The following is a 24,350-nucleotide window of genomic DNA, read 5'->3' as shown; positions in this document are numbered from 1 at the left end:
AATCACTGAACAGTTGTGGTATACAGTTGAATACTATTGTATTGTAATGCGATGATCAGCAGGATGTTTTCAGAAAAAGCTGAAAAGACTTACATGAACAAATGAAAGTGAAGTGAGCAAAATCAAGAGAATATTATACACAGTAACAGCAATAGTAACAGTAACAGTATCATAGTATACATAGTAACAGTATCACAATGATCAACTGTGAATGAGTTCTCAGCAATACAGTGATCCAAAGGACTCATGATGAAAAATACTATCCATCTCCAGAGAAAGAACTGAAGGAGTCTAAATGCAGATCGAAGAATACTATTTTTCACTTTTTGTGTGGTTCTTTTTGGTCTGTTTTCTTTCACAACATGACTAATATGGGAATATGTTTTGCACGACTGCACGTATATAACCTATATCAAATTGCTTGCCATCTCAGGGAGGAGGAGAGGAGAAAGGGAGGAAGAGAATTTGGAACTCAAATTTTTAAAAATGAATGCTAAAATTGTTTTTACATGTAATTAAGAAAAAAATAAACATTATTTTTTTAAGATTGGAGGCAGTGTGGTGCACTGGATAGAGAACTGCATTGGAAGTAGAGGAATCTGGATTTGAATTTCATCTCTGTCATCTCCTGTGTGACCTGAGGGAAGTAACTTCCCTGGGGCCTAGTTTCCTCATCTGTCAATCTATGATGCCTTGATCATAATATCTCACATTTATGTAGTTATAAAATTTACAAAGCACCTTACATATATTATCTAACTTGATCCTCACAAAGTCTTGTGATGTAGGGTACTATTATACCCATTTTACAGGTGAGGAAACTGAGTCATAGAGAGACAGAGTGACTTGCCCAGGGTCACAGAGTTAATACCAGACTAACATTCTGGTAAAATCTCTCTCTCTCACAGGATAATACACATTTCTTTCCAGACCCATAAGACCATTTTAATGTTTAGACTTCCAATGAAAGATAAACATAGTTTGGGGATGGTGAACAAGCAATTGCTTTCCACCAAACCAAGTAACTCTCTAGATTTGCTCTCCAGTTAGGAGGCTGCACAGGAAGTATTTGGAGTATCCTCTTCTATCTCCCAGAAACTGATAATATCAGCAAATATTTCTCTAGTTCCCCTTAAACTTGGAGTACCTACAAGGCTATTTCCAAAGCTGGGGCTCTCTTCAAGCGCTGAGTATGAATAGACACATATCCTTCTACCACAAGCTTCTGCAGGAAACCTTTCACTACAACCCCATGTTAAGCTGAGAAAGTTGGCTCTCAGAATCTTTCCTCTCAGGTCAGATGCAAGTACATGTCTACCATAGCTACATGCTTCTGCTGAAGGTTTCCAATAACGATTAACTGCAACAGGGCAGAGAAAGGATAAATTCTCTTTCTGTCCCTTGCAACACTTCAAAGAAGATATAGGAGGGTGAAAGATGAAATACTGAAGAGGAAGAAAGCAAACAGCTGCTGATTTCTAGTCAACCAATAATCATTAGATAGCTCCAGATCTGAAACCCAATTAGTATTGGGGAAGTGCATATGCTCGCATTCCATGAGAGAGGATAACCCTTCAATTTCCTTCAAATAATAACCCTGTATTTTCATCAGATTAAACAAACTTGAATTGATTATTTCCCCTTACAATACCATTAATACTAAGAGACCCTCCATGGAGACATCAAGAAAAACACTGAAAGCAATTTAATTCACCAAATATTTATTGTGTCTATGTTCAAAGAACTATGCTAAGCACTAGGATACAAAAACAATATAAAAATAACCCCTGACTTGGGAGGGGAGAATATGACATGCACATGGATCAGTAAATAATACAAGGTAATTTGAGGAGGGACAGTATATTAATAATGAAATCAATTGTGGAGAGAACTACCAGGATAGGTGTCATCAGGGTTGAGCCATAAACCAAGATTAAGATGTTAAAAGTCAGGGATAAGAAAACAGTTTGTTACAGGAATGGGGGAAGTAGAGTTTGAGCAAAAGTAGGAGAAAATAGAGGGGATAGCTAGATCATGAAACAGCCAATACTGGAATCTGACTGTAATATAGACTGCTTGAAGAGAAGTAAGTGTGAAATAAGTCTGGAAAGGTAAGTTGGAGTTAACTGTATACGATTTTAAACACCAGAATAAGAAAACTGAATCTGAGAGAGGGTAAGTAACTTGCTCAGGGTTACTCACCTAGTAAACGTCCAACAGAAGGATTTGAACTCAACTCTTTCTGATTCTGAAGTCAGCACTCTGTGCAATGGTCCACCTAACTACCAAGAAAATTGGTTATACCTTAGTCATGTCCCTTTCACAAGTGTGGTCCCTGAGGTCCCTTCCAGCTCTACATCTATAATGGCATGGTCCTAGGAATGACAAACACAGGAAGAAAGTGCATTAGGCTAGCAATCAACTCAGGTATTCCTTCAGCATGTCCTATTAGTGTACAGAAACAATGCTGCCGGGGGCATTTAAAGAGTCTGCTCTTACCTATTTTCAATAGAAATTGAGGGTAGCTAAAAAACTGGAACCTTTAGCTAGTTTAAATCATTCACAAGGAGTCAGACCAGGGTAAACTTCTAGAATTGACAATGTGTAGTTAACTATGTCCCCAAGAAGTAGCCCTGAGATGAGTATGCCTTTCATTGCTTCAATATTGTATTGAATGGTATCAAATCAGCCAAGAAAGCTGTGTCCATGGGTTCTCCCTTTTCTTGCATCTTGTGTCCTGTGGTAGGACTAAGTACTTGCCCCATTTGGTATATAGGAATATAAGGAAGGACTAAGTTTCCAGGGGAACTTCCCAATGAAGTTCCCAAACCTTGAGACCAAAGTCTTCTATATGGTAAATAAGATTCTCTCCCACAATCCTTGGGACATGAAAGAGAGCAAACTACTGCCACTGTGACCTTTGCAACCCTAGGGTCACCTCCAGGAATTGGAATAGGGTATTGTTGGAGGAAGGTAGGAAGTGGTCTTGCTAAAGGATTCATTTTGCGAGGAGGTCAAAGCAAACAGGAACCACCCCATGTAACTCTCAGTCCTCCAGTCTCTTGCTTCATATTTACTTCCACTACTTTATGTAGAAGAACCTCAAAAGTGAAGGAAATTATTTTCTGAACCAAAACTAAAACAGCAGGAATTCCACAGGAATCTTCCCAGATCACCTGTCTTACATTCTCTGTGTCATTTATGATATCTCTTCATTTATGACAGAAGCCAGCTCTAAATGTCTAATCACCTGGAGCTGATTTTTTTTTGAAAATGTGTTGCATTCCTCATTCTGTAGAGTTCACATGTCAAAACATTCATTCTGCATAGAAGCAAATATTTAGATTGGCTGGAGATCATCCAGTGATCACCTAATTATTCTGGTCTGACTTTACTGCAGTGAAGGAGAACCATGGAAATGCAAAGAGAAGGGCTCAGCCAGGGAAACAAAAGGTGCTCTGAGCGAGAGCCAGGCAGAATGAACAAGGTTTTGTCTCTGAGCACTGAAATATAGAGGGCAGTTGGAGCATGTGCACAGAAACAACCGGGATGAACAAAAACAATTCCTTAATGCAATGAACAAGATCAGCCCTAGAGAGTGAATAAGGAAATACACTCTCCTCTCAATAAGGAAAGAGGTAGGAATGAATGGATGGGAAATGTGGCTCATACAGCACAGGTGGGTACTGCAGTGTTGGCTTCTCATAAATTATTTTTGTTGTTACTCAGCTGGGGAAAATAAGGTAAAGGGTAATGGAACATGATGGGAAAAAAAGGAAAAAAATTTTTCAGAAAATATAAATTACATTTTATAAAATATAATATTAATATTATATAATTAAGTATAATATTATATATTATATAAAATATAAATTATAAAAATCAGCAAGGGTTTATAACTTATATAGTCTCAGAGGTATCTGGGACAGTGAAAGGTTAAGTAACTCACCCACGGTCCCCAAACTAGTATGTGTCAGGGGCAGTCATAGAATTCCTGTCTTCTTATCCGAAAGGCCAAAGGGAAGATCTGGGGGCTTCTTGTATCTACACCCTAGGTGACCTTCTCCCTGGCCCAGCCTAACCCTGGCCCTTCTGCCTCCCTTCCCAATGGCCTCACCAGGATCAATCTCCCCAGAAAAAGCCTCATTTTATGCCAAGGTAAGATCTTCTCCTGATAATGAGTTCCCCTTCCCTCTCCACTCTTTTTAATCATTTTTTGGGGGGGGAGGAGGGCAATCAGAGCCAAGTGACTCTCCCAGAGTCACACAGCTAGTAAATGTCTAAGGTCAGATTTGAACTCAGGTCTTCCTGATGTCAGGGCCAATACCCTATCCACTGCACCTCCTCATTGCCCCCACTCCCCCCTTTTTGTGCTTAGTGCCCTGGACACAAAACTACTAGTTACAACACTGCTCCGAACACAGAAAGCAAATTAAATCTTCTTTTTCAACCTTTGTCCCCATTTTGCTTCTTCTAAAGGGAAAATTTACTCCTTCTTTAAAAAAATCTCTTGAAAATGTATTATCCTCTACTTTTTCCCCTAAAATAGACTCATTCATTTTGGATGGAAGTACGAACTGGACATTTGAACATAATATTAAATTACCTCTGAGACTCTTTCTGTTTCTAAAAGACTATTGCCTCTTGTATAGAGTAGTGTACTATATATTATATTAGTGGTATACTATATATCATATTATATTAGAGTGGCTAGGTGGCATAGTGGATAGAGTGCTTGGTCTGTAGTTAGGAACACTGAACTTCCCAAGTTCAGATCTGACCCAAACACTTACTATGTCTACGATCCTAGGCAAGTTACTTAACCCTGTTTGCCTCTGTTTCCTCAGCTGTAGAATGAGCTGTAAAAGGAATGGCAAACCACCACAGAAAACCTTATATGAGATCACAAATTGTTGCACACAACTGAAAGAAATGAACAACAACAAAGAAAAGAAAAGACTAAGATGCAGAGAAGTCAAGTGACTTACCCAGGGTCACACAGTGTCTGAGGCAAGATTTGAATCTAAGTCTTAGGGCTCTAGGCTCAGTGCTCTGTCCATTGCACCATGTTGCCTATCAAGTTAAAATACTAGTGATGCAGTTTTACATGTGAAATGACATTGTTGTGTTTTTTCCATTCATCTGTTCATTTTATTCAATAAATATCCATTGACAGCCTACTCTATTTTCAGGCTGAGTCAGGGAACCAGGGCTAAGATTCACATTCGTTGGTGAGCAACAGCCAACCATACCCTGACTACTTTATTGTCTTCTTGAACACTGAAAAAATAATTCATCTTATTTTTGCAGTCTAGTTCTCAGCCTCTTTACTATCCTTTCCAGGAAAACAACGTGGGCTACGAAAAATGTACATCTTTGGTAAGGCAATTTAGAACTTATACTACCTGCCTCAAACATGCAGAGCTACTACCCAATTTATGGAGAAACACAGAAACAAGCCCACAAATCATTCTTTTCTACCCATGGGAAGTGCTCCTGATCTACCAAGCTCTGTCAGATATACAACATCTTAGAAAAGATACGAAAACTTCAAAACTTCTATGCCAAGAAGATAAAGCAGGAGAAAACATGACCTGCCTTTAAAGTGGCAAAGAGCTAGCTATCAAGTAAGACAAAGAAAGCACCTAGGCAGAGCTAGAGGGCTAGAACTGGAAGGATGCCAGAAGTTACCTAGCCTAACCCTGTCATTTTACCCAGAAGGAAAATGAGGCTCTGGACATGAAGGGAGCTGTCCAAGGTCCCTAGGGTAGGAAGCGTCAGAAATGCAATTTCAATCAATCATTCAATATTTATAAAGCACCTATTACGTGCCATGCATTGTGGTGGGTACTTGGGATACAAGTAAAGAAGAAACAAGTCCTATTTACAAAAATCTTACATTCTAATGAGGGAAACAAGAACATGTCAAAATATACATATCATGAATAATCTACACATCTACACACACACACACACATATATACACACACATACACAAAGTAGTTAAATACAAAGTAATTATGAGTGGGAAGCGGGGTACGCTGATAAATGTTTAACAACATGTTAGTATGGGGTGGGGGGTGAAGGGGGATGTTTTCAGACCATACTACTAAATTTTTCCTGAGGAGCAGATAATATTCCAATAATAATAACTGCCTAATTAACTTTTCCACCACTTTCTTAAATCTAGGCAATTAACAAACAATAAGTCAAGCCCTCATTTGTAGCGTTTGACAATTTTCAAGGTGTAAATGCTTATGCTGAAAACTTAACAATCAACTCTCCTGACTTCAGGCTGCTTACAGCACACTGCAGGAAGAAAGGCACTAGAAGTCTGGGAGATTAGGAAAGACTCCATGGATAAGATGATGTCTAAACTGCATCTCAAAGGAAAAGACAATGTAGCACTGTCTTTCAAGCATTTGACAGAGAGGCAACTAGGTGGAGTCATAGATAGAACACTGGGCAGGAAGTGAGAAAGACCTGAGTTCAGATCCTGCCTCAGACACTTAATTACCATGTGACCCTTGGCAAGTCATTTCATCTCTGTCTGCCTCAGTTTTCTCAACTGTAAAATGAGAATGCTCCTACCTTCCAGGTGCTAGAGCTAGAAGGATGCCAGAGGTTATATAGCCCAACCCTGTCATTATAGCACCTACTTCCCAGGGTTGTTATGAGAATCAAATGAACTGTTATGTATAAAACACAGTGCCTGGCATATAACCAGTATTTAATAAATGCTTGAGTTTTTCCTTACCCTCTTTCACTCTTCCTTGTAGTCAAGTATTTAGAAAAGCTGCCCTGTAAAAGAAGAATTAGATTTACTCTACCTTTGATTTTAGCCAGAACCAGCTATAGTAGTGAGAAAGGACCCAAGCAGTGACATACCAGGGAGTCAATCCACAGTTCTGTACAAAATATTGACCAAATGAGAGTTGAGAGAATAACAAGGGGCAGTTAGATAATGCATTGGATAGAGCACCAGCCCAGGAGTCAGGAGGAACTGAGTTCAAATCTGGTTTCAGACACTTGCTACCTATGTGACTCTGGGTAACTCACTTAACCCCAATTGCCTCCAAAAAAAAGTGAGAGTAAAATTAAAGAAAATGGAATGCTGACAATGGAATTTCAGAAAGAAGACTACTTTGGGCTATTAGAAAACAAGAGCAGGACTGCAGGCTTGGCTCTTCCTCTAAACATTGACCATCTGTCTGAGTCTGAGAAGCTTGCATCAGTAAGACAGAGATAAGTAGAACCCCCTCCAAAGACACAGAGGTATCACAAGTTAGATGAAATACAACCAACTATGTAGAATACAATAGAAATTCAAGATATCCTTAAAATGTCCAGTCCAACCCAACATACGTCCTATGGACTAGGCACTATGTGCCAAGCCCTGGATATACAAAGACAAAAAGAAAATAATACCCACCCTCAAAGTACTTACAGGCCAGATGTAAAAACTCGCTTTACCAATACAGATTGGCAAGGGTTTCGGTAACTTATAGTCTTAGAGAATTATCTGGGATAGTCACTTACTTGCCCATTGTGACACAGCTAGTATATAGTGTGTGTCAGAACTCAGGTCTTCCAATCTCTAAGAATAGTGCCCTATATATTACATTATATTACTCCTCAAATAGTTAACAACAGGATAATTTGGGGAGGAAGAGAGCAGTGACAACCACAGAGCTCATAAAGGATTCTCACAGGAGGAAGCACATGAGCTGAGCAGCATTGAATGAAGCTGGGGTTGCTAAGAGATAATTATGTTTCTTATGCTAATGTGTTGATCTTTACCAAATTCTAAAGAGTTAATAAAGATTGTAGGGAGATGACTTGAATCTCAAAATTAAATCAGATGAGAACTGATTCAATCAATCAATAAGCATTATTAAATGCTTTAATGCACTAATAAAAAGACCTACTATGTGCCAGGCACCATACAAGGCACTAAAGATACAAAGACAAAAATGGAAGTAGTCCTGCTTTCAATTTGCTAGCATTCTGTCAGGGAAAACAACATATACATATGTAAATAAATATAAAATATATACCAAAAAAAATATCATACAGGGTGTACCAAAAGTCTTAGTGATGTTGTCAGCTTTCAAAAGCTGAAATCCCTTCTTTTGTCTCTGAAGGACTCCCCACCCCAATCCACACGGCAGTGGCAAATGATCCCATCTTTCAAAAAGCCTTCCCTTGTCTTTTTCTAGTCCTGAAGGTTGAGATGATACCCCACCCCAGTCAAAATCAGTGGATCCCATCAATCTCTCTTTGTCTTTCTACCACGGATCATTAGATCATAGGTTTAGAGTTGAGAAGGAGCTTAGGCCACCTCTAATCCAATTCTCTCATTTTACACATGAAGTAATAAAGCCCTACCAAAGTTGCTGGCTTCTGCCCCACTGCTCACAAATATTCTTAACCTCCCCCATTAAATAAAGGAAGGAAAGGGAAAGGAAAGGAAGAAAAAGCTGTTACATTCATAATTCAAAACCATATCCCAACTGTGTGAAGAAACTGGCCCACTGGGTTTTTGTTCAGGATAGCCACTGTCGGATTATCTTCTCAAAAGGAAAAAGAAACACACAGACATGAGAGATTAAAAATCCTCTGGGGGTCCCTCTGTGTTTGCTTATCTCCCAGCAAGAGCTGGTGAGGGTCTAATTCTTTCCTGATGAGCTTGATAGTTCTTGCAAACTCAAGAAGCCTGAGGTTATTGACCAATGAGTGTCTCTTGCCATTTCATGGTCTTTTATTGGGAACCTATTTCCCTTCCAACCCCAGTTCTTCCCCCTTACATTGCTTCAAGAACCTGGGGGTGTTGAGTCTGGAGAAAAAAGACTCAGGAGAAATATGAGAGTTGTGTTTAAGTATCTGAAGAGCTGTCTTATAGAAGTCAGAGAGTTGTTTGGGACCAGACTTTGAGTCAGCACCATAAAAATGAGCAGAAGAATTTTGCTGATTGAAAAAAATAAAATACAACTGTATAAATAAAATGATTTATTCAGCCTTAGCCTTGAAGTTTCTGTTGGCTTTTGTAGGTAACCTGGCTAGGCATGAGACCTTAGACTATATACTAAAACAGCTTTAGCCCTCCCTTATCAGGGACAGACTTAATAGCTCCTCTACCCCAATAGATAGGAACCAAGCATTTGATGATCCAAAGAAGGCTGGCTAGAGAGCCAGCAGATGGTAAGAGACCAGCTTAGAGTCCACAAGATCAGGAGAGATGTTCAAAAGAAAACAGACATGATGCAATGAATAGATAACTCAGCAGAGTAGGGACTCAACACTCAGCAGAAATGACATGATACTCAGCAGGGAGTGAAAGCATGGTACCCAGTGGAATGCAAAGCAATGGTATTAACAGAGGACTATGGCAGCTCTGCTACATGAAAGATGTAGAGTGACCTGGCCACATGTGCTCCTCTGTATAGGCCCTCCCCACGTGCTCTCTGGCAACTTCCCCAGTGCTTCGATGGTACCCTGTGGGCAAAATGTATCCCATGTGTGAATGGTGGACGGGATGTTTTCTTTTCATTTAATTTGCTTTACAGTCTTTTGCTTATAAACTCTATTTGGCATTTATCACTTCACAATCTGGCCCCTTTGTATCATTTAAGGGAGTCTGGACTATGTATGTTCACGTCTTTTCTGGCTCTGCTAATGGCTCATGCCTCTCTGGACTTCTACCTCTTCCCTGGCAGCATTCTCAGCCTACAGAGGCTTCCCCCGTCATAGCTTCCTCCTCTCCTTGGTGAGTCCTGGCCCAGAATCACTATACCAGAGAGGCGCCAGGCTGTCCGCATTCACTTCTCCCCTGGCTCTTCTCATGCCTCTCTGCTCCTCCCTCTTTGCTCCCCCTACATTTCTTCCATTAGAATATGAGTTGCCAGCACTTAGGAGAATACTTAATAAATTACCAAGTACTTAATAAATTCTTTCTCTACCTATCTCTCTATTCTTTATCCACATTGCTTTCTTCCATGCACTTTACAGTCCAGCCGTAACAGCCTACCCAATGCTCCAAAACCTGTCTCTCATGCCTGGAATTATGGCCCTCCCTCCTACCTCTACCTCTTAGAATCCCAGCCTCCTTCAAGACCCCTCAACTACAGCCTTCTTTCCTGGTCCCTCGTGCTGCCAGTGCCTTCCCCTCTAGCCCATCTGGCCCACTCTATGTTAAAAAGTAGCTTAGTGTAGCAGAAAAAGCCTTGGATTTAGGGGCCAGCAAATCTTGACTTTGTCACTTAGGATTTGTGAGAAAGATCAAGTTATTTCAACATTTAGGAAGTCATGAAATTCTCTGGGTCTTGGTAAATGAGAGGGTTGAACTGGATACCCTCTAAGTTCTCTCTCAGCCCTAAAATCTGTGATTCTATGAACTAAAACTAGACCTCACCCCAAACCAGCTTCCCTTGAGATCCTTCTCTTCTAGCCAACTAGTCTCATTAGCTGCTCTGCTTCTATCCCTGATGTGGGCTGTCTCCTAGTGGCCTCTTGCAGCACTGCCCCAATCTGGTTAATATTTGATAAGCAGGAAGCTATTCAGAAAATCATAGCATGGTAGAGCTGGAAAGCACTAACCCTTTCATTTTACAAACAAGGAAACTAAGTTCCAGAAATGTACTCAACGAGACTGCAAACTCCTTGAGGACAGAGACTGTCTTTTATCTCTTTTTGTACTTAGGTACTTAGCATAGTGCCTGGCACACAGTAGGCACTTAAGAAAAGTCGATTGATTGATTGATTGATTGTACTGGCATTAAGTGGCAGAGCCAGGGGTTAAACGCACATCTTCTGACTCCAGATGGAGCTCTTTTCCCACTCGCCCACTCTCTGTCACTTTTACCAACACAAAATGAAAACATCCTAGACTCTGAAGGCCTTTAGCCATTCTTATGGATTTCCCAAAATAGGAGAAACCCCAGAGAATCTTAGAAACCACCTGGCACCCCATCGAGAGTAAAGGAATATCAAGAGTTATTGCTCCCCCCTCTGCTATGGATTCCCTTCTGAATTCTTTGGAACCATCCCCATCTACCAGAATTTCAGATCATTTGCATTTCTGTAACAGCTTTCAAGTCCCTGAGTGAGAATATGCCTTTTATAGAAACTCAATCTCTTCCAAAATCCCTACAAAGCAGCAGACTATTCAAGCCACTTTCCCCAATCTACAAGACAGCATCCTTTCCACCACTTTCTTCCCCCCACTTCCTCCTCCTTTTGCATTCTCCCACATTCCCCTTCTCTCATCCTCTCACCCATTAGCAGCTTATTCTGAATTGCCAAACACAGCATGCCACCAGGGACTAAATGCAGAGAAATCCTGCTACTGTTTGCTTTCCTGTAATGATGAGAACCAAGCTACTGTCTCATCACAAGGTGCACTGAAGAGGAAAAGCCCATAACATAGTAACTGAGCTGGAGTCCTGAGCCCAGAGAGACTCTGTGACTAAGGGGAAAATCCAGAAATTATCCAGTAATGAGACCCGAAACATGAACCAGTCTGCGTCAATTTGTTTCGGGCTCATGGAGTTTGAGGCCAGTTGAAAACAATAACAGCTCCTATAGCCAGTCATTGGCCATCTTTACATCCTTCTGTATGTTTGCCTCCCAAAGATGGAGCACTAGTGACTGAGGCATCTCCACCAAATGATGACATGAATTCCTACGTGAGATTTTCCACTTGCCGCTGAGCTGGATTCTAGCCCCCAAATGGTCCCAGTTGGGAGAAAGTGAATATTCTAGATCACTGTTCCTCTCAGTTGTGCCTATAGAAGGTTGACCTTCTCTCTCATCATATGAATGAGTATTTTCTGCTACCTTCTAAAGGTTTTCTCTTACTATTGTAGAAATGACATTCCACATTCAGCCCATGATTTACAACATACAAAGCACTTTCCTCATGGAGCCCCTGCAAGATAGGGTGGCACAATTATTATTTTTATCCCCATGTTACCTACAAGGAAAATGAGACAAAGAGTGACACAACTTCCCAGACCTCACATTGCTGGTAAATGGCATGAACCATGATTTGAATCAGGTCTCTTTCTTCCAAGACCAGTGTTTACTCTGCTATGTCAGATTGCACCTTTCTTATTTACATTCAGGACGCCTTGGTCTAGACCAAAAGTCAACAACACAGTTCTACTTGAGGTATACTCACTGGCATTAAATTTTTTGTCGATGTTTATTTGTTTTAGTTGTATCCAATTTTTGTCACCCCATTTGGGGTTTTCTTGGAAGAGATGCTGATACCATTTCCTTCTCCAGCTCATTTTATGGATGAGAAAGCTGAGACAAACAAGGTTAAGTAATTTATCCAGGGTCATACAGTTAGTAAGTGTCTGAGGCCAGATTTGAACTCAGAAAGATGAGTCTTCCTGACTTCAGGCCTGGCATACTATCATAATTGGACCACCTGGCTGCCCCTTGACAGTAGAGTTCATATTTCAGATATATTGTAAAGCAGCGATGTCAAACTCAGCTTAACCATATATGATAAGTATACCTGCAAACAACACTGACCTAGAAAACTACATATTAAAATTATCTATATTGTATATGATTTTGTTTTAGTAAATATTCCCCAATTGTATTTTAATCTGATTCTGTCTACACTTAGAAATGGCCAGTGTTTGACTTCCATGCTGTAGAGGTAAGCAGAGGTAGGCTGGTTAATGTTTAACAACCAACTTTCCAAAAAAAGTACATAAAACATACTTTTCAATTTAATCTGCACTAATATCTTCTCCATCACTTTCCTAAGACAATTGATAAGACAATAAATCAAACTGCAGTCTTAGTTTTTGCCAATTTACAAGATATAAACGTTCACTGTGAAAATTTAACAAGGCTCTCAGTAAGAGTTGACTCCAACATACCCCCAGAAGTAGCTTACTAGTCGTCCCATAGACCTTTAGCACTGTCCATTCGATATTTTTGTAGCATCCTCTCTGGGCTACCTCTCCAATTCAACATTCACTGGTTCTTGATTTGGCTCCCTAGAGAATAACTACTCCCAAGTTTGAATTCAAAGGATTCCCTGGGGGTCCACACTTTAAAAACTATGGCTCATAAACCTCTTCCAATGGACTTAAGTTTTTTGGTCAGCCAAGAGAAACAATAAGCTCGAAGCAAAGGCACTTACTAAGATACAATAGTAAGTACAGTAGTTACAAAACATTCCCTCTACCACTAGCAAACATGAACTTATAAACATCCAAAATTCCCACGGGAAGAGTAGGCAAGAACTTAGACTACAATGATAATGTAAGGCCAAGGCCACAAATGTGTCCAATTCACACCTTAATACTGTGCCCAATTCACACCTTAATACTGTGCCCTTGACAGAAATAGGGAAAAGGCTTTGGAGGAAAGATAACGATTTCAGTTCTGGACGTGAGTTTGAGATACCTGTAGATGGTGCCCATGGAAGTGTCTGGTAGTCATTGGTGCTATGGTAATGGAACTATCTGAATAAAGGTGATAGTTGAAACTATGGGATCAACTGACTTAAGTAAAGATGGTGGGCTTATCAAATAGGTGAATGACAAAAAATCTGGAAAGAATAGATAACAAACCTATGAGAGAATCAGTATCCAAAAAGACCTTGACAGCCTGAAGCAATGCATTTCATATAATAACATGAAATTTATTAAATATGGAACCTTTCACCTGGGTTTAAAAAAGCTTTCTCAGTAGCACGAGATGGAGAAGTGGCTTACAAATGATGCTTCTGACAAAAATCCAGAAATGGGTTGATTCAATATGTGCCGTTGGTATAGTGTGTTAGTCGAGACAGCTGAGGCAATCTTAGGTCTTAAAAGAAGCATAGTGTACAGATCAAGGAGATGACTGCCCTCCTGTCCTCTGCCCTGGGCAGATCACATCTGGAGTACTGTCTTCAATCCTAGACAGCATATTTGAAGAGTAATAAAGGATGTTGACAGAATAGAGAGACCATGAATGACAGCTAAGGGACTGTGAATATGAAGACAGAAGAAATAGTATGAATGAGGGCAATATGAGGTAAGAGGAAAAGCTAAACTGTGGAGGGACCAAAATGCCATGCTAAGGAATCTGTATTTTATCTTCTTGGGAAGAAAAAGAGCCATCATTATTGAGTGCCTACTCTATTATATACCAAGGCAGCCAGGTGGCACATTGGATAGAGTATCAGACCTGGAGTCGGGAAGACCTGAGTTCAAATCTAGCCTCAGATACTTATTGACTCTGTGACCCTGGGTAGGTCAATGTTTGCCTCCATTTCCTCATTTGTAAAATAAGTGGGAGAAGGAATTGGCAAAGCACTCCAGTATCTTTTCCAAAAAAAATAGCCCCAAATGAGATCATGTCTGACTGAACCAAGATGATAATAACAACATACCAAACATTGCGCTAAGCACTTCTACCAATGTTATCTCATTTGAGTCTCACAACAACCTCGAAAAATAGGTGTTATTATTATCATCCCCACTTAACAATTGAGGAAACTGAGGCAAACAGAGGTGAAGTGACCACACCAGCTTTACCCAGAAGTATCTGAGGACTAATTTGAACTCAGGTCTTCCTGACTCCAGGTTCAACAATCTGTTCACTAAACCCAGCTACTGCTTCTTTAGGCAGTGGAGAGCCACTGAGTTTTTGAGCAAGGGAGAGACAGGATCAGTCTCATGCCTTAGAAAGTTTATTTTGATAGCTGTATGGAGGACAGATTGGAGAAAGAAGAGACAAGAAACAAGGAGACCAATTAGGAAGCTATTATAGTAATTCAGGCAGAAAAGGAGAAAAGACTGGCTTATGGTTTTGGTTGTGTTAGCACAGAGAGAGGAACTGATATGAGATGTTGTAAAAACAGAATTCTCAGGCCTTGGAAACTGGTTGGATCTAGGGAGTTAGGATAAGTCAGGAGGAATGAGTCAGAGAGGATTCTCAGGTTGCAAACCCTGGGGGGTCCAAAAACATGGCAGTGTTCTCCACAGAAATTGAAAAAATTGAAAGAAGAACAAGTTTAGGGAGCAAGTTCATGAGCTTCATTGTGTACACATAGAATTCCCCTACATCTCTGCTCCACTTTCTGGTCCTTAATACCTTCATACCCCCTATCAAAAACTTCCCATCAAAATTTGCTCTTAAGGAATAATTTTTATGTGCATACCCTTTGACTCAGCAATTTCACTTCTAGGCCTATATCCCAAAGAGATCATAAAAATGAGAAAAGGACCCACTTGTACAAAAATATTTATAGCAACTCTTTTTGTGGTGGCCAAGAACTGGAAATCGAGGGGATGCCCATCAACTGGGGAATGGCTGAACAAGTTTTGGTATATGAATGTAATGGAATACTATTGTGCTATAAGAAATGATGAACAGGTGGACTTCAGAAAAACCTGGAAAGACTCATATGAACTGAAGCTGAGTGAAGTGAGCAGAACCAGGAGAACACTGTATACAGTAACAGCCACAGTGTGTGATGACTGACTTTGATAGACTTAGCCCTTCTCAGCAATGCAAGGTCCTAAAACAGTTCCATAGGACTCATGATGGAAAATGGCATCCACATCCAGAGAAAGAACTATGGAGTATGAAAGCAGAGTGAAGCAGACTATTTTATTTTTTTCCTTTCTTGTGGTTCCTCCAGTTCATTCTAATTCTTCTATACAACAAGACTAATGTGAAAATATGTTTAATAGGAATGTATATGCAGAGCGTATATCAGATTGCATGATATCTGGGATGGGGAGAGCAAAAGGAGGGGGAGAAAATTTAAAACTTATGGAAGTGAATGTTGAATATTAAAAATAAATTAACTTAAAAAATAAATGATTTTTTAAAATCAGTCATTCACCTAGTTGTTGAAGAGGAACAAGATTCACTCCATCCTAGAGTCAAAATAGAATGAATAGGACAAGTCTATCCTTATGAAATCACATGAACACTTATAAAGCAAATTGTTTTAGAATATAAAACATGAACATCATAGAATTGGAATGAAAACACAGAAATCACAACATGTTTCAACAGCTTTGACATTTTCCTACTCCTGCTTAATTTATCCTTTAAATTTATTTTTTCAAAATGTAAAGCTGTGTTATAAGATGAGAACAGTGCAATCTTACTCCATGTCCCCTTGTTTGTCCAAATCCCTTGGCTTTTTTCACTATCTCAGCCTGGTTCTTAAACAGTGTGAAAACTGTTAAGTCCCTGGGTTAGCACACCCACAGGCATTTGCTTTTTTTTAGTTTTCAACATTCATATTTATAAGATTTTGAGTTCTGAATTTTCCTCCCTTCCCTACCCCTCCAAAGATGGCATGCACTTTGATATAGGCTACAGGAACTGACTTTATAAAACATATTTCCAGGTGTGGATTGAAACACTTTCCTTTTACACTGGGTAAACGAATTTCAGGCATCAGGAAACTGGTAAAGAAAGTATATTTTAAGGAAAAGAGTTGCTTGCATCAAGGTGTTCCATGTATCCTTATGGACTTAAACACAATCTATACAACTTACACATTCAATTTCTAGGCACTATCAGGTAAAGGCTGTGTCATTTTTTAATTAACTGGTACATAATGGAGGTGTGTGCTGAAGCCAGCTCCTGAAATCATTGTTAAATGTTTACTGTGAGCATTTATACTTCAGAAATTAGCAAATGCTACAAATCAAGGCTTAATTTATTGTTCTGTTGATTTCCCAGACCTCAGAAAGCAATGAAAAAAATGTTAACAGTGAAGATTAAACTTTAAAGCATGTCATAAGCAAAATTTGCTTCCCAGTCAAAGAACTGATTGTTAACATTTACAAGCACACCCCTGTCTGATCTCCAACAAAGCCCAACTCCAATACTTCATTAGAGTGAGAAGATTAACCCTGAGTCCTTGAAAGCTATGACTGTGGAATTCAAGTTCTGGCAGATCTAGCCAAGGTGGGAAAGTTTACGGTAGGGACCCAGTGATAAACGCATGGCTTTAGTCCAAGAGTCCATCGCTAAATTGGAAGTTGACTACAGGGTGAAGAATGTTTCGGCCATAGCCACGCCAAAAGCTCCTCCACTAAAATGTAGAAGAACTGAAATCAGCATTGCTTGAAAAATACAACCTTAGAATATCAAGGTCCTTGAAGAATTGGCATGAGGTATCTTCTTCAACAGCAGGAGTCCACAGTTCTGTACCCATCATAATATTTGGAATCATGGGATCATCAATGTAACCTTGTAACCTTAGAATCCTCTATTTCAACACCATAATTTTAAAGCTGAGAAAACTGAGGCCCACTGGGGTACAGTGACTTGCCAAGAAGTAATAAAGTCATAGAAATAATAGAGGGCAGGGCCAGGATTTGAACCCAGGTCTTGTGACTCCACATCCAGGATTGTTTTTCCCCATACAAAAATACCAGAAATTTTCTGAATTCTTATCCTACTTAAAAATCAAAAATATAAAAATAAAATCTCTCCCTTGGAGTGGAAGCTACAGTGTTCCTATTTTTAAACTTATGTCAATCACACTGCCACCTAATGTAATGACTCCCAAAATTCAATTTGCAACTGATACCCAGTAGCATTTGGAGAATTAATTTGATGTAAATTAAATTACTCTAATGTACAATGTTATGAAGTAAGAGGATCTGTTAGGGTAATTCTTTTGGGGTCCTCTTCAAACTTTACTGAGAAAGAGGTTACAACTCTGTGGAAGGTTCCTCTTCAACATATGTGCATTTCCATTTGTTGAACCAAAAGGATTTTCAACAATTCAAAGTCAATAAATTTTTGTTAAAGGCCAAAATTTTCAGGGACTTTTTCCCTTCGTTTTAGACTATGTACTAGCTTGAACTTAAGGGAAGCAGAAATCCCTCAAAGATAGGAGGGGTGGGATTTCTGTTCTGTTTGCATAATAACCCTTATCAAAAATGTATTGAGGAAGAGAAAAGGAATTCATTCTCCCTTCTTTAGAAAAGAGATGTGTTCTCTCCCTTGGCATTAACAGGAGAGAAAACCTTAGGAAGAACTCTACGAATAATCTGAAATTCCAAATCTAGAGCAGGGGAATTAAAAGAACATTTTCTTCCTGAGATAATGAGCTGTTCAGCATGATTCTAGCTGAGGTTTGTGAAGCTAATGAGTTATATTAAATTCAGTGATCATAAACATATTTTAAAAAGAAAATATCCAACACATCATACAAGTCTGATCTTGGGTGTGGAAAGGCAGATAAAATTGATAGCTTTGTCTGATGGGAATGGGAGACACTTTTCACAAGCGTGAGCCAATTAGCGACATCTGAGGTGAAATGGGAAACTTCAGGCCACAGTTACGATCGTCTTTGTTTAATAAGGTGCATATTTCTGAAAGAAAAGAAAATGTAATTCTAGAGAATAGCCTGAAAGATAATGTTATTGATTAAATTTACAAAGATGTGGTTGTAAAACTATTTTTAAAATAACTTCAGATAATCTCCCCTTCCCCCTCGGAAAAGTCACACAGTAGATGCGTACAATCGTATTAATCCGCTCCTCTACATCAGCATTATAAAGTACACTGTTATTCTTTAATAGAATAATTCAAAAGATCTATTAAGCGGCTATGTTATGTACCAGGGGTACAAAGATAAAAAGCTTTCATGGAGAATATAACAAAACAACAAATTAATATAAAATGTATACAAAGTAATTTTAATGGGGAGAGAATGCTAACAACTGAGGAAATCAGAAATGATGTCACCTGAGCAGTGCTTTAGATGAAGCTACAGATTCTAAGAGGCAGAATGAAGTGCATTCCATCCATAAGGATACCAGTAAGAAGTCAAAAAGGTGAAAATGAAATGTTATATATAGGCCGATTTTTCCCAGAAAGCAAATCGAATTCATGGAAAGTGAAAAGCTACCAAAATCAAATAAACTTTCCATCCAGTCTTCTTTTAAAAAAAAAAAAAGAAAGAAAAAGGAAAAGATGGCAAAGATAATCAAAGAGGAAAATGACAAATGTTGGAGAGACTGTGGAAAAACAGGTACTTTAATATACTGTTGATGAAGTTGTCCATGGTGGAAATCAATTTGAAACTGCACCCCAAAAGTGACTAAAATGGGCATAACGTTTTGATCCAGTGATACCTCCTCTAACACCAAGGTCTATTTTGGGGGTCAAAGAAAGGAGGAAAGGACCCGTATGTGCAAAAATATTTACACTTATTCTCCTTTTATAATGGCAAAGAACTGAGAAATACAAACTACTCATCAATTGGAGAATAGCTGCACATGTAGCTTCAACAAACCTGTCTCCCTGTGTTATGCCTCTTTGGATACTGATAATCAGATGGTCATTAAACACAGTTCTCTCTGTCATGTTTTTCAAGAAATCTTGTATAATTTTGACACATGAAAGAGAGGCCCTAAGGTGACATTCTGTTCTATCAGATCAAATTTTTTTAATAGTCAGTTAACAATAGGAAGAGTGAGATTTCTGTCAGCATCCTCCTAGGGTCCAACACAGACATGGGGAATAAGGTAGATAGGTAATGGCACCTTAGGGGTAAGGTGGATAGGTAGTGGCAGATGCCTCAGAAGCTGTTCTCAAGGTCAAGACTTCTTTGTGACACAAACCTGTCACAGCCAAATTCCCTGAGGAACTTTTAACTAAGTACTGGAACCTCAACTGCCAATCAGGAGGTATTGAATTGGCAGGGGGAGGAATGTTAAGGAGAAGATTAAGTCTTCCTTTATCCCTAAGGTATTAGTGCTCTCTCCTCAGTTTTCCTTGTCGTATACTTGTGTACCATCTGAGTGTCCCTGAAATAAAATATAAGGTCCTTTAGAGTGGAGAATGGAGCAGTTAGGCAACATAGTGCCAAGTCTGGAGTCGGGAAAACCTGAGTTCAAATCTGATCTCAGATACTTGCTAGCCGAGCAAATCATTTAATTCTGGTTGCCTCTGTTTCCTCATCTGTAAAATGAGGTGGAAAAGGAAATGACAAACCATTTCATTGTCTTTGCCAAGAAAATGCCAGATGACATGATTAATGTGAAAATGTGTTTAATAAGAACGTATGTGTAGAGCCCATATAAAATTGCATGCCATCTTGGGGAGGGAAAAGGAGAAAATTTAAAACTTAGGGAAGTAACTGTTGAAAACTGAAAACAAATAAATAAATAAATTTGGAGGGGGAAAAAAAATAAAGTTGAGAAAACTGAAAAAAAGAAAAGAAAACCCCAAATGGAGTCACAAAAAATTGGACATGATTGAAATGACGGAGCGCAACCAAAAAGCCTGAAGTGGGCTGCATTCAAAAGGCACTAACACAAGCAAGTCTCTTCCTCTTCTCTTCCTGGCTGGTATCTGAGCAAGCAGGACAAGGGCTATGAACCACCAGCTCTGGCCCTCTCTCACCCAGAGCCACCATGAATTCAAGAGTGAAGGGCTCTGCCATTGCCTCTGTTTCTGTTGTGTCCCTTCTTTCCTGATTTTAGATGAAGAAATATTGGAGATGGCCTCAATTTTGTGAGCTTTGAAAGGTCAGAAGTGCCAAAAGTCTAGGAGCTGGAATCCATGCCAAGTCAAAGGGAAAGAACAAGTAACATAGCACCAGAGGTCCTGAAGAGCAGTCTGATTTGCCAGTTCAGCGGTAGATAAAATGAGTATTCATTCAGGGGCTGTAATGCATTTGGAAGTGAACTTGGTGGGTCAAATGTTTTATAGAAACTACTTAATGTATGAGGGGAAAGAAGGAATACTTTGTTACCTCTGTTCTTGATATATCTTCCACATAAATATCCCTTTGTAAAATCTAACTCAATTTAATTGGTTACATGAAACTGGGGTGCTAATCACTGGCAGTTAACATGGCGGGGAGAACACCCTGGGATGGGAGCTTGGGCCAATGCCATCATGGAAAGATACCTCCTCAGAGTTACCACTGGAAGTGTGCGGGGTAGATGTGGCCAAGTTCCAGGGACTAGGCTCATCTATGAGAACAGAAGTTGGAATAAGAGGGTCAGAAATTTTCTATGTCTGAAGAGGCAATAATATAAATATGCATATGAGAATGATGAGACTACATCTGGAGAAATAGGATTAGTTGTGGCTACCTTGGAGGATATTGAAAACTTTTCAGAAGAAAGTGACCAGGATGATGAGATCACTAAAAATCATACTGTTGGGGGTTCCCATCACTGGCAATCTTTCGGTGGAAGATGAATAACCATTAGTCTTGGCAGAACTTTCCAGGTAACTCTACATTCTCCAGTGTAGCTTTGCTTAGTTTCAGCACTGTGGGGTACCCCCTGGTAACCTCTCCTTTTACTCCTCCCCTTTTAACTTCTTTTTGTGTGTTGTCTTCTTGCATTTGATTACAAGTTCCTTGAGGGAAAAGACTCTTTCTTTTTCTTATTTTAGCACAGTGCCTAGGACATAGTAGTATTGAACTGAAATTGAATTGAATTTTTCAGAGATTCCTAACAAGTCCATGTTAGGCTAGATAACCTCTGAGGTCTATTCCAACCTGGATTCTGTGATTCTTTATTACTCAAACTACCCCACAAAGTGGTTATAAGAAGCACATGATTTGCTATTATGTCAAATGATTTGTACATGGTACAGATATAAATGTCACCATTTTGTATTTAAAATCTATTATGGACATTAATAATATTAGATAATATTGATTATTATTGCTCTAAAAACAATCAAATAAGTCAACTTTAAGCTATCCTTATCTGTTTTCTTACCCAGGCTCTCTGCTTGTACTTGGAAGCACTGGACAACTGGTTTATTCTCACTTTAAAAAATGTTACCCCTATAATGTTATAAACACGGGTTCAGAGCTACCCACAGGACCACAGAATCTCTGAGCCAGTAGGATCCTCAGAGAGCATCTAGTCCAACTAACACTTGACCAAGAATCCCACCTACAACTTTGTCAACAAGTAGCCATTCAGCTCCATTGGAAGACTGCCAGTGAAACCACTATTCCACAAGATAACCCTTTCCATCTTTGGACAGCTCCAGCTATTAGGAAGTTTTTCGTTACATCAAGCTTCAGTTTTCTTATTGGCTCCTTCAACTCAGGGACAAACTGATTAATATCACTCCTCCTCCATAGAATAGCCCTTCAAATACTTCAAGGCAGCCATCATACATCTTCATCATTATTCCTTCTACTACCTCCTATGGCAACCTATTGTGCACATCAAACTATGTTTCTCCAAGTTAATAATAATCTAGCACTTACACAGCACTTTAAGGTTTGCAAAGTGCTTCACAACAGTCACAGGAGGTAGGTATTATTATCCCCATTTGGCAAGTGAGAAGTTATGGGATTTTCCCAGGGTTACATATAAGTGTCGGAGGCAGGATTTGAATGCAAGTTTTCCTAACTCCAAGCCCAGTGCTCTCTCCCCTATGCTAACTAGTTGCTTCCTTCTGTCTACCATGCTTTGTCCCACTGGTGCTAAGGGAAACAAGCAAAATGTCTCCTCCTCATGACCTTGGAGGCTATCTACCAACCCCTCCCTGAATAAAAATTCCCTTTACAATATTTCTGACATATCTGATCTCCACTGAAAGAGCTCCAATGATGGGAAACTTACCACCATTTGAGATAGCCATTCTGGTTTGATAGGAAAAAAAACTATTAGGAAAATTTTCCTTATATCAAAGTGGAATCTGCTTCTTTGGAACTTCCAACCCATTGCTCCTTGTTCTGTCCCCAAAGGCCAGACAGAAGAAGTTTTCCATGTGACAGCTCTTGAAATACTTGAACACAGCTATCATGCTGTGTTTCTAGAATTCCCCTGATCTAACAATCTGGTTCTCTGTGTCTAAAAGGACATGGAGTTAATCTGACATGATCTATTCTTTATGATTCCATGATGGCTCTTTGTGGTAACCACTTACCTTTCAAAATGCCCATAACCTTTTGCTGTAATAGTGCATTCTAGAATTTGCCAGGAATTAAAGTCAAGTTCATTGACTTAATATAGTTTAAGACTCCACCCTTTTTTTTGACATGAAGCATTTCCCCTTCTCCACAACCTTTCAAAGACCATTGCCAGTAACTTATTCATCTCTTCTACCAATCCTTTCCCTACCACGCATGGTAGCATTGGGTAAGGAACGGAACTCTGCATTCAGAGTCAGGAAAGACCTAAATTCAAATTCTATCCTTCACACATACTAGCTGTGTGATCATGGACTTATCACTTAATGCCTCTGAGCCTGTCTATGCACTGCAATTCTTAGAGCACCCACCTCCTGAGCTTGTGGCAATTATCTTATTATCACAGAACATCTGAACCAGCCAATCAGTCAATAAGCATGAATTAAGCCGGTTCTATGAACCAGAGACCACGCCTCACTCCATGAGTGAATTAAACCACTCAGCACTGGAAGCCATCTTGTAAGCCTGAGCTACATTGGCAAATGAATGAGAATAAATTCATTAAATTAAGTAATGACATAAAAGAAGAGGAATTAACATCTGCTTTGCCGCTTCACCCTAAGAACAATGGGGCTTTCCATCTGACTTGCAACTAAAACCTTCTATGTGTCCTGGCTCCCCCAGAAGAATGTGAGCACCTTGAGAGTCAGAATTATCTTACTTTTTCTATTTGTATCCCCATCTCTTAGCACTCAATAAATGCTTTTTTTTATTTCATTCATCCACTTAACTGTAACATCTAGCTTGTCCCTGACCATTACATACATCTTTCTCTGATTTCTTGAGTTATCACTCCATTTACCCCACCACCACCACTAATTTTACTCCCTCACCTCTGTTCTATCTCTTGTTACCTGGGAGTTTGGGGAAAATTTTTTGGGGGGAGGCAATCAGGGTTAAGTGACTTGCCCCAGGTCACACAGCTGGTAAATGTCAAGCATCTGATTTGAACTCAGGTCCTCCTGATTCCAGGGCCAGTGCCCCAACCACTGCAAAAAACAGTAATCAAATCAATACTACCAAATACTTCTGGAAAGGAAATGACAACTCACTTGCCCATGGCTCCACTCACAATTCCTGTGACTCCCTAGACACATTGTCTTACCTGGCTACCACTGTCCTATATATGTTGTGCCCCCCTACCTCCCTATTAGAATGTAAGCTCTGAGAATTCCAATCTCCGCCCTCCTTATATTACACCACAATTCAGTGACAAGTTCAAAGGCTTGTTGGTGCCCTTCCCAAGTTTTCTTAAAGGATGCCCTTGAGAAGGGAAAAACGTGATGAGTTCTATTCCTAAAATCACAAGTGACCTGCTCTTGAGCTCATTTCCTCATCTTTTCATGGATCAGCTCCCCCATGGATGGACTTCTGAGAGAATTTGGGGTGATTTCTACAAAGT

The 24,350-nt window shown here is 39.6% G+C and overlaps 1 long non-coding RNA gene across 2 annotated transcripts in view; it reads right to left on the bottom strand.

Moving 5' to 3' along the window:
- The window catches only part of LOC140534123 (uncharacterized), a 110,174-nt gene extending 86,089 nt beyond the window's left edge, over nt 1-24,085 (bottom strand). Inside the window, exons 1-3 of one of the 2 annotated variants that reach the window (XR_011977168.1) lie at nt 24,001-24,085; nt 18,201-18,362; nt 6,758-6,801 (exon numbers count right to left, since the gene is read on the bottom strand). This is a non-coding gene — a long non-coding RNA (uncharacterized lncRNA). The remainder of the gene's footprint in view (nt 1-6,757; nt 6,802-18,200; nt 18,363-24,000) is intronic. The other variant, XR_011977167.1, reaches the window with a different exon arrangement.
- Between the last annotated feature and the right edge of the window lie 265 nt (nt 24,086-24,350).

The sequence above is a fragment of the Notamacropus eugenii genome, chromosome 1, assembly GCF_028372415.1.
Source record: "Notamacropus eugenii isolate mMacEug1 chromosome 1, mMacEug1.pri_v2, whole genome shotgun sequence".
In the NCBI taxonomy this organism is placed as follows: Eukaryota; Metazoa; Chordata; class Mammalia; order Diprotodontia; family Macropodidae; genus Notamacropus; species Notamacropus eugenii.
This window is presented reverse-complemented; position numbering and strand designations above follow the sequence as displayed.